We start from the raw sequence: 16,173 nt of genomic DNA on the forward strand, positions 1-16,173 counted from the left end.
AAATCATTATTATATCAATCTCTCAACCAAAGATTTTATCAAGACTATACGATATCGTGATCGAGGATCATGTAAATTTATTGTTATAAATCCGTGTGGAGCAGACTGTGCTTTTGAAAAGAAGTTTTTAAACTTAATCATATCCATCTCCCCGCAACACCATGTCTGATCAATGTTTCGCTGAGCATGTGTATCGTCTCCATTAAACACAACTAAAATATTACAATTATCTCTGATCACTTTAGGTATTTATGTATATCGCTGAGTAACATAAATCACTTCAGTATTTTTATGTCTAACTCGAGAAAATATTCTAGCTGGATTTGACTGTTTGTCCAGCATTACATCATCGTAACCACGAGATTATTAATAAATCCACTGAGGTCATCCACAGATGGAACTTCATCAATTTCGGTGATAAAATCTATAATAGCATTACCATATTCGTTCAACAATTTTGCGTTTTCATTAAAATCTTTAGGTACATCGTAGCATCTCTGATCATCAACTGACGGAGCTACTAAATATAACTTATCCCATTTGAGTCATCTTATTATCAGATTATGTAATAATTGAGTCTTACCAGATCCAGATCGACCTATTATAGTTGCTCTGATCGAATTTGGTAGCGCTGGATGATGCTTGACTGACTCCTGCTTTCGAGTCGCTGAGAAATCAATGACATCCATGTTATACAAATATAATAAATTACAAACATAATAAATAATATGGATTTATATTGTGTTCGATGTAGAGCATCCACCCCCACAAGTGGATTAACAACAACAATAACAAAAAAATAAAAAGCGTGCACTTACAGGTAAATGTGTGAAATGTGGTACAAAAAAAAAAATAGAAATAAATTTATAATAATAAAATCGGTGGTGATATCGCTACTTCATTAGCGAAATTATCAGGAACTCCATGGGCTTAATACCCAGGAGAAACACATCTTCCAGGATATAATTACTGTGGTCCTGGAACCCGACTTGATATCCGACTTGACGAGCGAGATCAACCAAGACCTGGAGAGTATCCAATAAATGCCATTGATCAAGCATGACACGTTCAGGATGTAGCTTATAAAAATCCAGATCTGCAACAACGACATATTGCAGATGTTAATTTGATTCACTCGTTAAGTTCCAAAACATTTAATCTTTTAGAGAATCTTTAGCTAATTGGTCGATAAGATCTGCGATGAAAGGTAAACTAGTGCTAAAGGCTGGTAATTAATCAACCGATTATTAAAATAATGGAATCGATTTGTTATAGCCCAAGAGGATATTGGACGAGTAGAGCAGCGATTAGTTTACTCGCGGATGCAGCAAATGTTACACATTCTGTTGCTGCACAAGTGTTAGCACGGCAGGCAATATGGCAAATTAACTACCACCACCAAAAATTAATGCTGCATACACATTTTGATGTCAGCACTCCTAATGAAGTTCATCAAGCAGATACTTTATTTTTACCATACGATACTATTAAAATTGGAAGACGTCAATCACGTACATACAAATACGCGTTAACTGTCGTTGATGCTGCAAGTAGTTATAAGGAAGCAAAGCCATTATCAACTAAAACAGCATCTGAAGTTGCATCTGCTTTTGAACGAATTTATCAACAAGGACCATTGCGATGGCCACACTTACTACAGGATGATCCTCGAAAGGAATTTCTTGATGCAGTATCATCTCTGATTTAAAAACATAATGTCAAAATTAGACGAAGACATACAGCAATTCATCGTGACCAGTTAATTGTTGAAAGATTTAATCGAACACTTGCTGAGCAGTTATTTGGATATCAATATGCGAAGGAAATAATTCAGAAAGAGATGAGATCTTGCGAATGAGTTGCAAGACTACCAAGTGTGATAGCTGCATTAAATAATGAAATTACTCGAACAACTGCCATGAAAACCATTAATGCAATTACAAAAAGCACACGCCAATGACTTTTCAAAACAACCAGTATTAGGTAATGTTACTTTCAGGTATTTATATGAACCCGGTGAACCTGAAGGTGGTGAAAAAGAGCGACGGATCAGATTTGAAGTATTACGACACATACAATTTCTAGCGTGGTAAGATCTACGGGTAGACCTGCAATCTACAGACTAGATTCAACTGCTCATCAACGTGGATTTATACGCGAGCAATTGCAAGTAATTCCTGAAGGCACACAATTACCACCGCATTCACTTTTGTAAACTAGCACCTCGACGTCGATTTCATTCAAGACAGGTCAGCATCACATTTTCGCGTGTGTGACCAAGACTACTATTAATTATGTCTACGGTAAATTGTCTTGGATTATTTTTTTAATATTGCCAAAACATTACTGTGTTACAGCTCTCACAATGATTATTCTGTCGTTGTTTCAATGTCATGATAAATTCAGCATCGATATCAAAGTCGCGTTTATTTTATTTTTTTGTCACACTGTGTATAACTAACCTATTTTTCTTACAATATCATTACTAATACCATCGCTATTACCAGCATTTTCTGTAAAGTCTATGACAATTCTCCGCTGTTGAGATATTCTTCTGACTCGAGACACTGCAAGATAAACTAAATTTGACAATTCGATACGATCATCGACGATCCAAACATTTGTATCAGAGATGATTAATCCTTGTGATGAATGAATCGTCATTGCGTATCCTAACGTCCACGGAGTATTGTCCATAGTTAACGCGCTCTCAACAACACTAACAGGAGCTAAAACAATATCATTTAATACAATATTTTGTTTCTCGGACGATCCCTCTATATCAACGTCGATATTTCTGTCGTCGCACTTCTGTTGGTCATTGCATAATGGTACAGGTAGATTTGAAAAAGTTCTTTATGTAACATAAATACTTGTTGTTGAAGTGTATCATGAACTATCTTTCTACTTGCAACTGTCAAATCAGCTGGTCTCCATAAATTCCAAAAATTGTTAATAGGAGTTTCTGAAATTATTTCACGCATTATTTCACATTGAATTTCATTCGTTTGTAGTCTGATTAATCTCGTAAACTCTCTTAATTCTGGATCAAGTGCTCTATGATCATCAATTTTTTCTTCATAATAATCTATAAAATTCCTCAGCAATTTACGTGCAGACAATTCAACAAAAGGCGGTGGTTGACCATGATCGCCACACATTATTACAGCAGTATTTTTTGTTAATAACAAATCAAAAAATAGTTTTAACGTTTCTAATGAAATAGTGCATATTTCATCCCAAACAGTAATCCTTGAAATATATTTCTCTCCCATTCGTTCAGGAGTCCATTTATCTCCCTTCCATCTAAAGAATTTGTGATAAGTGCATGATTTAATATTTCTTTCTTTAATTTCTCTTGCGAGTCTGTGTGTAGGTGTTAATACAACTATTTTTGAACAACTGTTCAAGAATAATTCGATCACATGAGTTGTTTTACCACAACTACCAGGTCCATTAAAATAAACCGTTTTATGTCTAGCTACAGGATCAAATACTGATAGCGCTGATGACAATTTTGATATTTGACTTTTTGGTAATAAATATCCTTAATTTCAACGTCGGCGGATTCAGAATAATTAAGTATATTTTCTTGCTTTATTCTCCATTCACCCCATGATGCATAATTGCCGATATGTAGTTGTTCTAGCAATCCAGCATTCTTGTTAATATAAAGGAAATCCGTAGCGACTCTGACAGCAAACTCAGAAACTCTATTTATCTTTGATAATAGATTTATCGAAACGTATGCAAGCATTGAAGATCTTAAATGAGTAAACTGCGGTGACTCACCATCAATATAACTCATAATTGGACCTAATTTAGTTCCGTCTGATAAATTAATATTACTTCGACTTATAAATGTGTTTCCATTCGCTTTATCAGCAATTATAAAATCGAGTTCAGCATCATCTATAATTAATCCTGTACAATGTTGTTCATGATCATATGATCCTCCTTGGGTGAATTTACCGATTATATTTCTGCCAAGATCTTTTGCGATTTTATTCTCAAAATCAGTTATATCAGGATTTTCAACATCAGAATATTTGTGGTAACCAAAATTGTTTCTGCGGACGATACGATATAATTGCTTCACTTACTGTTAACAATAATAGTATTTTTACATCTAGCATATATCGTAATAATACTGTTAGGGCCAACATTTTTTTCTGAAAAATATTTGCCAAACCAGACATAACAAATCGGATGAAGATCTTCGGCAAACGTAATTCACTCGATACAAGCAAATACAGTCAAGTTAAAATCCAGTAATGGTCCATTTAGCAATACTCTGGTCATCTCGTGTGTTGGATGTCCAAATCGCTCAAAATACTTAGAACACTCTCCCATTCCAAGAAAACTTCCCGGATAACATGAAACCACATCAACTGAAATAACATCCCTATAATCGTTTTTAGTATTCCATAATCCACCGTGTCCGTATTCGAGACAACTGCGTTGTATTTCTTCAAGAAAATCCAATTGTGTTGGTTTACACGCATTTTTCTCTCAAGCAAAATGAACAGCAACTGAAGGAACGGTACAACAATTACTCAGTAATTGTTCAGCATCGTCATGGGTATATTTCAACGCAAGATTCTTCATCTCTTTATGGAGAGGTTCTGTGCGATAAATATCTCCATTATGCCATACAAACTGATAATAATTTCCATCATCTAAACTTTGAGACATCCATACTAATACAGGATCATTCTTACTTATTTCGTTAACAAAATCAAATATATCTCCTTGGTAAAATTTAACGATTCGATTTCGTGCAAATGTTGTTACTGTTTTAGTCCACGAACGCGCATTATGATCAATAATTTCAATCAAAGCTCCTTTCGATTTATATTTTGATTCGCATAAAAACTCTCCGGTTACCGTTCTTATTGTTACTGGAAATTTTAATTTCTTTCCTAATTCAGCAACATCGTTTATTGTAGCTCTATCATCCTTGACTGATTCAGCCAATTTGTTTGTTTCTTTTTTTCACGTCGTTGATCTGTAAGTTTATTTCAACGTATCGCGTTTGTAAAATGTTCCGTATCTCGTTCGGCTACACAATTTATTTTTGAAAATTTCATCGATTTTAGATTATTAATGCTGTGTTATCATTTATCAGATAAATTCCATAAACAAAGTCGGTCACAGGATACACTCTTTTATAATACGGTTTGTCAATATCAGTAAACATTACTGGTTTGGAAATTTTATTTAATAGGGCGATTTTTTCATTATGAAGGACAGGGTCACGTTTGTCACTGATAATCCAAGTATCGTCTACTTCCTTAATAAACTTTATTCTGAAAAAATATCTTTGCCGAAATAATTAATAATCGTCGATGCTGTTTGGTCTTTATTGCAGCATCGACAACATCGGTGTTGCGTATGATTTTGACGTTGACCACACATGAGTTGCGCCATCTGTACGAAATTCTTTCTTAGAATCACTGATACATTTAATCAGAGTTTTCTTCAGATCAACCGAGCTCGTCTTCGTTTGTCAGGGGTTCTTTTATCAAGATCGAATCTATATTAAGCAGGTTTAAGCTTAGTCGCTGTTAATTCGTCCATATTATCATTATATATATATATATATATATATATATATATATATATATATATATATATATATATATATATATATATATATATATATACCGATCGTCATGCTACGGTTTATTTTGCTTTAAAAATTACATTAATATATATATATATATATATATATATATATATATATATATATATATATATATATATATATATATATATATATATATATATATATATATATATATATATATATATATATATATATATATATATATATATGGTTAACAAAAGTATTAATGATATTATTTCTGCAATTAAAAATTAAAAAAGGCATAAAAATTCAACTTGATCCAGAGAAATATTTGTGATTTTGAATTATCTGAGTTATTAAATTTGAAGATAGATATACACTAACAGCTGAATATAGATTTATAAAGCAAATCCAGCAAGCTTTGGCTCTTGTGAAAGATACAGAAGTTAAAAGAAATCGTATCTCTCTCAAGCTTGATTGAGAAAATTAGATCAGAATTAGCCCAGGAATATGAAACGAAAAAATTATTAACACGCGCGTGAAAACGCTTATGTCAGATCACAATGACAAAGTTATTAATGAAAAAAGTAATCGGGATTTTGAAGGTGAAAGTAGTGACAAAAGTGAAAATTAATAATTTATTCTGCAATATTTATTCACATTATAATATTTATTGACTACGTTAAGGGATTCAGATTTTTTATATTTTACCTGATTATTATTATTATGACATTTTTTATTCAGTTTTTGATGAGATTTTCATTATTTTAGTAATATTTACTCAATCAAAATTATATAATCTAACTGATTTTCATTATTTTAGTACTATTTACCCACCAAATATAAAAATTCTAACTGATTTTCATTATTTTAGTACTATTTACCCCATTAATTAATGAAAAATCAGTGAAAAAATATATTCTGTTACAAATATATATTTGTTAATGAAATTATTATTATACATTTATTTTTCGATCAGATTATTTTGATTTATCCCACCTTATTGAAATTGTTAAATCAATTAAGTGACCAGAAGTTTGAAATGTATCCTTGATAATAACTATTATGACAATGCAGGTAAACAGGATTAATAGGCTCTTGCATAATCAGATATCCAGCAGGTACTTGAGGCGTAAATGTATATAAAATCTACCCTTCGTCGAGCTTGAGTTGATTTTTCAAGATCTATTTGATAGCTACCATCAATTGTATCACATACAAGATTGACTGTGATTGTTGATATGATATTTACAATTCCTGGTGAAATATGTCTGCCTCCGCCGTATGGATCATTGTTATGTTTGAGAGCAGATGCTGGTGGGGATATTTTACTCCATGACTCGATGATTTTAGGAATATTTTCATTGATGAGATCGTTGACTGATGTTTTTAGTTCGTCAGTTCTAAATTCAGGCATTGCAAATTTTGAGATAGTTGTCATATTCAAGGTCTGATACAATTTGATTTAAATGTCATATTGTTTCAATGATCTGTTGTTTTACATTGTTACTTTAATCTTGTATAATACTGGAAAATAAATTTGGTCGATTATTAGGTACGCGTGCATATTCAGGTTTGATTAACCTAGGATATTGATTAAGAAAATAATCATCTTCAAGATAATGACGATTGGTTTCTTCATTTATATAACATATTGTTCCACTTTATCTTTTGACATTGTTATCATCAGTCGTAGTAAAAGAATCTTTAGGATTTGGACCTGTAGCAGTTCTTCCTCTTCCCACAAAATACCACGAATTAGTTTCTCGATATTCTGGAGTTGTTATAAATCTTTTTTGTCTGTAAGGAATTTATTTAACTATAGTTCTGACGGCCTTGATATTCAAGTGCTATCTCAGGCCAACCTAACACACATCTGATTGACGATTGATAAATATCTACAACATAATCTTGCCGTTTCATTCTATCGCAGCTGATAATGTTGGTTCGTGAACTGTTATGTAGCTATTTTTGATTCTCTTGCGGTTATAGATTTCACTCTGCGCTGAAATTCATCATTGATTTGTTCAATCTGATAATTACTTGTGGGAATTCTGTGAACTTTCAATCAGGATTTCCATTATCTTTACTTTTATTTTGCAAATGCAAGCGAATGATTTGCTGGTAATATTAAGACGCCCAGCAGTTGTTGTTTCTGCTGTAACAGAAATTGTTACAATTGCTGGTGCCCTCACTAGCGAGGGTGTTATTGTTGATAATAATATGCTGGTTCCAGCAATAACAGCAGGCGCCGAATATGCAATTATGTCAACAACAGCTATACGTCTACGATATTTTTTTACTTTTACTGTATACTCGTCAACGATATTTTATTGTTTTGTTTGCCATTCACGTGCTTGATTGTATCTAATACGTTGATTGGATTACTCATTATATTTTAAGTAGGAGGGAATTTAACTACTAATTCAAGACACCAATAGTAAATCAAGCCGAGTTTTTTTTCTTTGGGTTCCACAGTAAATGTTTTTTCGTCGTTTTGATCAATTGCGTATGCCACCCAATGAGTACCAGGACTAGAACTATTATCGAGCGTAATGATACCTGTTTCAATATTGTTTGATTGTTTTGGTAATTGATCACACATGAAAACACCTCTAAAATTTTTAATATTTAATTTTTTAGCAGCATCAAGTAAATCAAAATTGGACATTGGAAAGATTAACAAACTGTTCCTTCAAGTCTCAGACCGTTTCCGTATCGATAAGGGTTCATGGTAATCTTAGACCCCTTCCCCTTTTTATAAATCCTTGTCCTGTTGCTTTCGTTAATGCCATCCCAGCAGCCGTTCCAACAGCACCAAGTGCAGCTGCTTTTGCAACAGCTGGGGCTGCAGCGTCTATTAACGCTGGTATACCTCCAAGAAGTGGAAATATACTGCCTGTTTTTATTGAGTCTTTAACTGCACCAGCAGAAAGACTGAGTTTAAGGCCTGTTTTTGATTGATTGGCGCTATTGAAATGCCTGAGTTGGCATTCTGGCAATGATAGTTTATTTTGACCACCTGTGATCTGATCTGTTTTTAGTGATATTTCATTCCGCAGTTCTTTGCTGAACTTGATTGAAGCTTTTTAATCTGATCAAAAATCAGACTGACGCTAACATGATGATATGATATTATAAATATCGTGAGCGATTTAATTACACGTTTTCTGTCGGTGCGTCAATAACTCTCATTCGTCTACCAGTACCTTCAAGTAACATTGCTTTATCGCTGAGTATAACTGCAATTGATCTGTAATCAACACCAGCTGGGTTTACACGAGCTCGAAAATGAATATCAACGACAGATTGTTTAAATAAGTCTGTATGCTCCAGCGAAAAGTAATAGATCGGATACAAGTTTGTAAAATCTAACTATGATATTTGTAAACCAATATCTATATTTTGATCATGTCCCATAAATGTCATTAATCGATGATATGCACGTGCTACATGATTATTTTCAAAGTTTAACAATATATTTTCAGATGGTTCTTGATGTCCATTTATTCGTAAGGAAACTTCACTAACATTAAAATTGTCAAATATCATATGACTACGTAATTGTGAATTTAGTCGATTAACATTTTGTAAAACGATAAATATATACCTCGGTGCAGAAACTCCTTGTTACGAAGCAATATGCCACGTAAATAACCCAGCAAGTTTACTCTGAATGATATATGTGGTCATTTCAACCATGGTAACAATGATTTTCCACCTGAATTCATAAAAGTAATTAAATTTTCTTCTTCAGCAATTTTTGGGGTCATTACTGGCATGAACAACGAAAGTTTTATTATTAGTACTTTACCACCATCACCAATAGAACGCCAGAGTGCATCATCATCATTAGTTTTTCTCATAAGTACAATTGTATGTTTCGCCCCAAAAATAACTTTTCTTACATTTCTACAAATTCGAAAAATATTTGATGGTGGAATTGCACATGAAAATCTTCTACGATCACCTTTTAACATTGATTAACGGGCAGCAAATCCTAAGTTAAATTCTGGATTAGTAACATGAATCATCGGCCACACAGCAGCATCACCGGTGTCATCATTCTTTCTTGGTCGTCTTACATCATACTGTCTGTTATCAGGGTAGTCAGAAGTGTATTTAGCAAACATCACTGACGGACCCGCTGATCTTGAATAATCATCTGAATATCTTGCTAGACCCGATATTGTTTGAATATTTCTTCCGTCATTCATGTACTTAACACTGTCAAACAACGCCATAATACCATTGTTAACAAAACCAACTCTAACATCTTTTCCATATTCAATATCGTCTGTTCTTAGAATTTCACCTTCTACTTCAATAAACGATGCAGCAGGTAAGAAATATCTGCTTGTATCTTGAACTTTCAGTTCTATTCGACTACACTGATTTGGTACACGTGCGTCATAGAATAATACTATAATCGCATATAGATTCATCTTTTAAGAATTGGTGCGTCCATATCAAACGCTGGATCGGATATACGTTTGAACATCTTGTCATAATTATTATCGTCTAACACGAAGACCACTTCCTGCTATTACACTTGAAGTTATATTTTTTCTTTTTCTGACTGGGGTATATTGGCCAACTGTTAGTTTTTTTATTTGCAGTTTGATTTAATATTTTACTGATATTTGAAGGCTTAACTTCAGTGCCGGGTAATTTTACTGGCTATGGTTTTCTTCGTACTAATCGAGCTAATCTTTCTTTGATTACTGAAAATGCTTTACCAGCAAAATTACCAACAGCACCAATACCTTTATCGCAAATAGCGTCAATAGCTTTCATTCCTAATTGTTTTTGCAATCAGTATTGCATTAGAAGCTATTCTCTGAAACTTTGAACAACATCACCAAGTCCATCTCCGTAAATCGCTTTGTACGTTGGCAATCGCGAATTTACTACCCTAATTATTATATGCCCACGCTGAGCATTGTTTATAATCATTTTTTAAATTACATGCTGATTAATTGTTTTCAGTCGCTGTAACAATCATCGACAATTTCATTAATGAGAGAATGATAAACATCACGATCCATAACACCGCCTGTAAATAATCTTCGATAAATATCAGATATTTCATTGATAATTTCTGGAGAATTATTTCCAGCGCGTTTTCCTCCGATCAGAATATCTAATCGTTCAACATCGGCGAGAACACTGTCAGGACAAGTTCCTAATCCACTTCCGATTTTTGGAGGTTTTTCAATCAGTTGAGTACAAAAATCTTCATCTACTTCTTGTTTCAATTCTTGTTCTCGTTTTCTCACTTTATCACGAAATACTCGTAGAAATTTTTCATCATGTACACTATCAGAACCATATGAAATTAATTTTACATTATCAATCCAATCAGCCTTTGTCATATACCGATATTCAAGTTTTAAATATCTATCTCTTTCATCATATTTTGCAGCAATATCATATATTATAGATAAATCCGCATCTGTAATTGCCATTAAACCTTTATCTGTAAATTTTTTCAGATTCTTCAACACCTGTAGATTGAGGAATTTGAGCTTCAGGTTCATCAATTCGTAATTTTTGTTTTTATTGTTTTTGTTGTAATTGTTCTATTTGTTGTTGTCGTTGTTGTTGTTGTTGTTGTTCTAGTTGTTGTTGTTGTTGTAATTGTTCTTGTCGTTGTTGTTTTTGTGGAGGTTGTGGTTTAGTTTTTGAATTTTTTGTAATTGCTTAAGGGCCATATGGTCATCTGATTGTTGTAAATATTCATTACATTTTTCACCTCGTGCTTGATTTTTGTCATCATGTACACGACATATCCATTTACGCTATTGTTCAAAAGATACACCTTTAACATATTCAGGTTTTAAATATTTATCTCGTTCTGCATATCCATCAAAAGAAATTTTATATAATTTTTTAGTCTCTCCTAATTTAGCAATATCTTCTGGGGTAAATTTATCAAGCCTTTTAACTTTTTTTTCTTTTCTTTTTTTGGTTCTTCGCCAACAGCACCTTCAATTTCAGGCTGAGCAGGAGGAGGTTTAGCAAGTGGTTGAGCGCCTGGAAGATCTTTTCAAATCTTTTATGTTTGCTTAGTTCTTCTTGATATCTTTGTAATTTGCTCATTAGTTTGTCTTACTGATGGAAGAAGACCTTCAGTAGCTTCTGCAACTCTTTCAGTAACATTTGTAACAGGTTTTAAAAAATCGTTCTTTATCTTCTGCATATTCAACTTGTGCTTTTTGTTGTTCCTCCTTTTTTTGTTTGAGAGCATCACAAACAGGAAGATATCTTCTAATTGCTTCTAATCTTTCTCGAGCTAATCTACTAGTGGAAGATTCCATTATTGATATAATAATGATTTAATTACAGCAGCAGAGGAGGTTCGACCTCAATGAAACGTCCGGTTGGTAAACAAACGCACATACGAATTTAGAAAATAGAAACACGAACGACAAAGATAAAGTTACAAAATAAACTAACCCAATTAGCGAAACTCTCGGTAAGTTAGAGACTTCGGTTTGACCTTATTGACCTTATTTTTTCGTTTACGTAGGAAGCCTTTTTTTTCAAAAATGACGTTTCAGCAAAAGGTCTGTTCACCTCCTCTGCTACTGTACGTCTGACATTATGACAGATTATGACAGGTGGGTTTTTTGGGGGGGTGCGCCACACAGATGTTATGTACGTCTGACATTATGACAGGTGTATGATAGAAGTTGTTTGTTTTTGCAGCATGGAAAGCATGTTCGCATACCTCTATACAATTTTCATGTACCGTGGCTAAAATTTCTTTATATGTTGTAGTTGTGGAAATCGTGCATGATCTAAAGACGCATCTGAATAACTTGCTGTGCTAATGTCCTCGAGTAATGGGCTTGAACTAACCTAAAGTACACTAACATCAGCAGGTACTAAAATAGGAAAAACACATTTTGCCAGAGTAGGCAATACTAGCGTCTGAACGTGCAATGAACGAATTACATGTATGAAAAGTAATACGGAACAAAATGTTACTAGCTCTATTTTCTACAACTTACCTTTAAATTGAGGAGGTGAAATTGATCAACCGAGCAAGGATTTCGGGGGTTTCCGGACCCTAACCCCCCTCCGCCAAAAAAGTACAGACACACACAAACGTACAATCACTTGGCACTTGAAATTTGACCATCGTTTAATTCTTCCGCACGTTTATTGGGTATTGTGCACACTTTGAGCAAATAGACATATAGACTTTGCTTTGATCCCCTTTCGAGGAAAGTCAGGGCCTTTTTGACATTTTGAACCACCCACCCCACCCCCAACACTTCACCTGATCCGGCCTTGCACAAAAAAATGAATTAAAAGTTCTTTTAGCAATACCAAGGTATCCAAGGTCCTTTTTAATAGCCAGTATAACCAGTGACGAAAACCTTGAAAAATGCTTTTATCTTTGGAAATTATACCCTATGCAAAGTATACCCTATACAAAGTACGAAACAGTAGAATACCACCTTAGGAAGAAATATGGGTAGAGGAATAGACTGATGGACGGACAGACAAACGGAGGGTATCAAAATAATCATCTAAGTATAGGACAGTAAATTGTTCTGCAAGCGACAATTAGCACCTACTGAGCCCAGTCCACCTTCGGCACTAGAATCTTAATATGTGTGTACAAATTACCGATCATTTAGATTCGCCGTTTACTAAAGATGAAAGTAAATTATACACAAAGTTGTTTCAAAATTTATGCACATAAAATATAAAAGTAAAAATTAGATTTTAACTGCTCGAATAATATGACTTCAAGCATGTTTATCGATGTTTATGGGGTATTCAATATAATTAAAATACAACATATGTGTCATCGTAGTAATTATGATGTATGTTGTTGTTGGCATCCGTTAGTCTCGAGAAACGACGGAACTGCACCCATGACAGATGTCCCGGTTGGTGGTTGTGCAGCGTCTGCTGTGGCTAAGTAGTCCAATGCGGGAGTGGCAGTCCCTGCTGCACTTGCTGCACTTGCTGCACTTGAAGGTTGTGTCAGGTGTTGGTTGGAGATGCTTCTTCTTCCTCTGCGATCGTCTTTCATCAGCTAGCAAGCGTTGCTTGTCCTCTCCGGCTTTCAGACCAGTGATCAGAGCATGTCGCCAGCTTGATCTGTCTGGAGCGAGCTCTTCCCAGGTGTTGACATCGATATCAAGGGCTTTCATGTCATGCTTACAGACATCCTTGAAGCGGAGATGTGGCCGTCCGATCGACCTTTTGCCAGAGGCGAGTTCCGAATAAAGAAGGTCTTTGGGGATCCGTCCGTCAACCATCCGACGTACATGGCCCAGCCATCTGATGCGGCGTTGGCGGAGGAGTGTGATCATGCTGGGAATCTTGGCATGCTCGAGCACCTCGTTGTTTGGTACTCGATCGCTCCAGGTGATCCCGAGTATACGTCGGAGGTATCGCATGTGAAAGGCGCTCAGTCTTTTCTCTTGTGAGGCGTACAGAGTCCAGGTTTCACTGGCGTACATGAGAGTGCTTAGCACGCATGCACGGTACACTGTGATCTTAGTGTTCATGGTCAGCATGCTGTTGTTCCACTCTCTGCGACAACCTGGAGAGAGTTGTTGATGCCTTTCCGATCCGCTTGTTGAGCTCAGCATCGAGTGAGAGGTTGTTGGTGATGGTAGAGCCGAGGTACATGAACTGACTCACCACCTCAAGTTCGTAGTTGTTGATGATGATGCTTGGTGGGTCCGCGTCCTGAACCATCACGTTTGTTTTCTTTAGGTTTATGGTTAACCCAAACTCATCGCACGCTTTAGCAAAGCGGGCCATCAGGCGCTGAAGCTCAGCTTCTGTGTGGGTGGCAAGAGCAGCATCGTCTGCGAAGAGCATGTCCCTGATGGTTACTTCACGCACTTTGCTCTTTGCCTTCAGTCGTGCCAGGTTGAACAGTCTGCCGTCTGATCGTGTGTACAGGTAAATCCCTTCTGTGGACGTCCCAAAGGCGTGCTTTAGAAGGACTGCGAAGAAGATGCCGAAGAGCGTGGGGGCAAGGACACAGCCCCGTTTAACTCCACTGCGGATGTCAAAGGGGTCGGATGTTGAGCCATCGTACTGCACTGTGCCTTTCATGTCATCGTGGAAGGACTGCATCATGCTTAGCAGCTTTGGAGGGCAACCAATTTTCGCCAGGATTGGGAAGAGTCCGTCTCTGCTGACCAGATCAAATGTCTTGGTGAGGTCTATAAAGGCCAGGAAGAGGGGTCTGTGTTGTTCTCTGCATTTTTCCTGCAGTTGCCTTACAGAGATCATGTCGATTGTGGACCTCTCTGCGCGGAACCCGCACTGCGACTCTGGGTAAACTCTGTCAGCAAGCGTCTGCAGTCTGTTCAGGATGACGCGTGCGAAAACTTTACCCACGATGCTGAGAAGTGATATGCCCCTGTAGTTGCTGCAGTCGCTTCTGTCGCCCTTGTTCTTGTACAGGGCTATGATGTTAGCATCTCTCATGTCCTGAGGCACTGTCCCCTCGTCCCAGCACTGGCAGAGGAGGTCGTGCAGGTGTGTGAGCAGCACGCTGCATCCACACTTGATGAGTTCTGCCGTGATGCCATCCTTCCCGGGGGCTTTACCTAGGGACAGTTTCTCTAAGGCCTTCTTTAGTTCGTCTACAGTAGGTTTCTCATCCAGTTCGGCCATGAGAGGGAGGTTTTCAATGGCGTTGAGGGCATCATTGTTCACGTGGTTCTCTTTGGAGTACAGTTCGGAGTAGTATTCCACCCAACGCTCCATCTGCTTGCCCTTGTTGTGGATGGTATCGCCTGTGGCAGACTTCAGTGGTGCTGTCAGTTTCTTCGTGGGACCCATTGCTTTCTTTATGCCATCGTACATGCCTCTGATGTTTCCAATATCTGCTGCTGAATGGATAATCTGACAGAGCTGAAGCCAGTATTCATTGGCACACTGCCGTGCTAATCTCTGCACTTTGCTTCTGGTAGACCTGTATGCCTGTAGTATCTTCTGACAGGGGGATCGCTTGTATTGCAGGTGAGCACTGCGACGCTCTTCTATGGCTGGCATGAGTGTGGCAGAGTTAGCCTCAAGCCAGTCATTGTTCTTTGATTGCTTCTTACCAAAGATCCGTGTGGCTGTGCTGTATACAGTGTCTGATGTGATCCCATCTTTTTTTGTCACTGCCGTTGGGGGGTTCTGAGTCAAACGTCTTGGAAAGAGCATAGGTGAATTCCTCAGCCTTGTCTGGATATGATGTCTTGCTCACATCAGTGCGTGGTTGACCCTCTTGCCTAGAGCGGTGGATCTTCTTTGGATCAAGCTTCATTTTGCAGCACACCAGCGAGTGGTCGGTGTCGCAGTCAGCACTGTGGAAGGTACGTGTAAGAAGCACACCCTTCATGGCTGACCGTCTTGTGATGATCAAGTCCAGCTGGTGCCAGTGTTTAGACCGGGGATGCCTCCAAGACACTTTGTGATGTGGCTTTGTCTGAAAGAATGAATTGGTGATGCTGAGTTCGTGGTACGAGCACATCTCTAGAAGGCACTGCCCATTCTCATTCATCTTCCCAACGCCAAACTTGCCAAGACAGGAGGGCCAAGAGTCATGA

Source organism: Sinohyriopsis cumingii, chromosome 5, assembly GCF_028554795.1.
Source record: "Sinohyriopsis cumingii isolate HCF-2022 chromosome 5, ASM2855479v2, whole genome shotgun sequence".
NCBI classification, from domain to species: Eukaryota; Metazoa; Mollusca; class Bivalvia; order Unionida; family Unionidae; genus Sinohyriopsis; species Sinohyriopsis cumingii.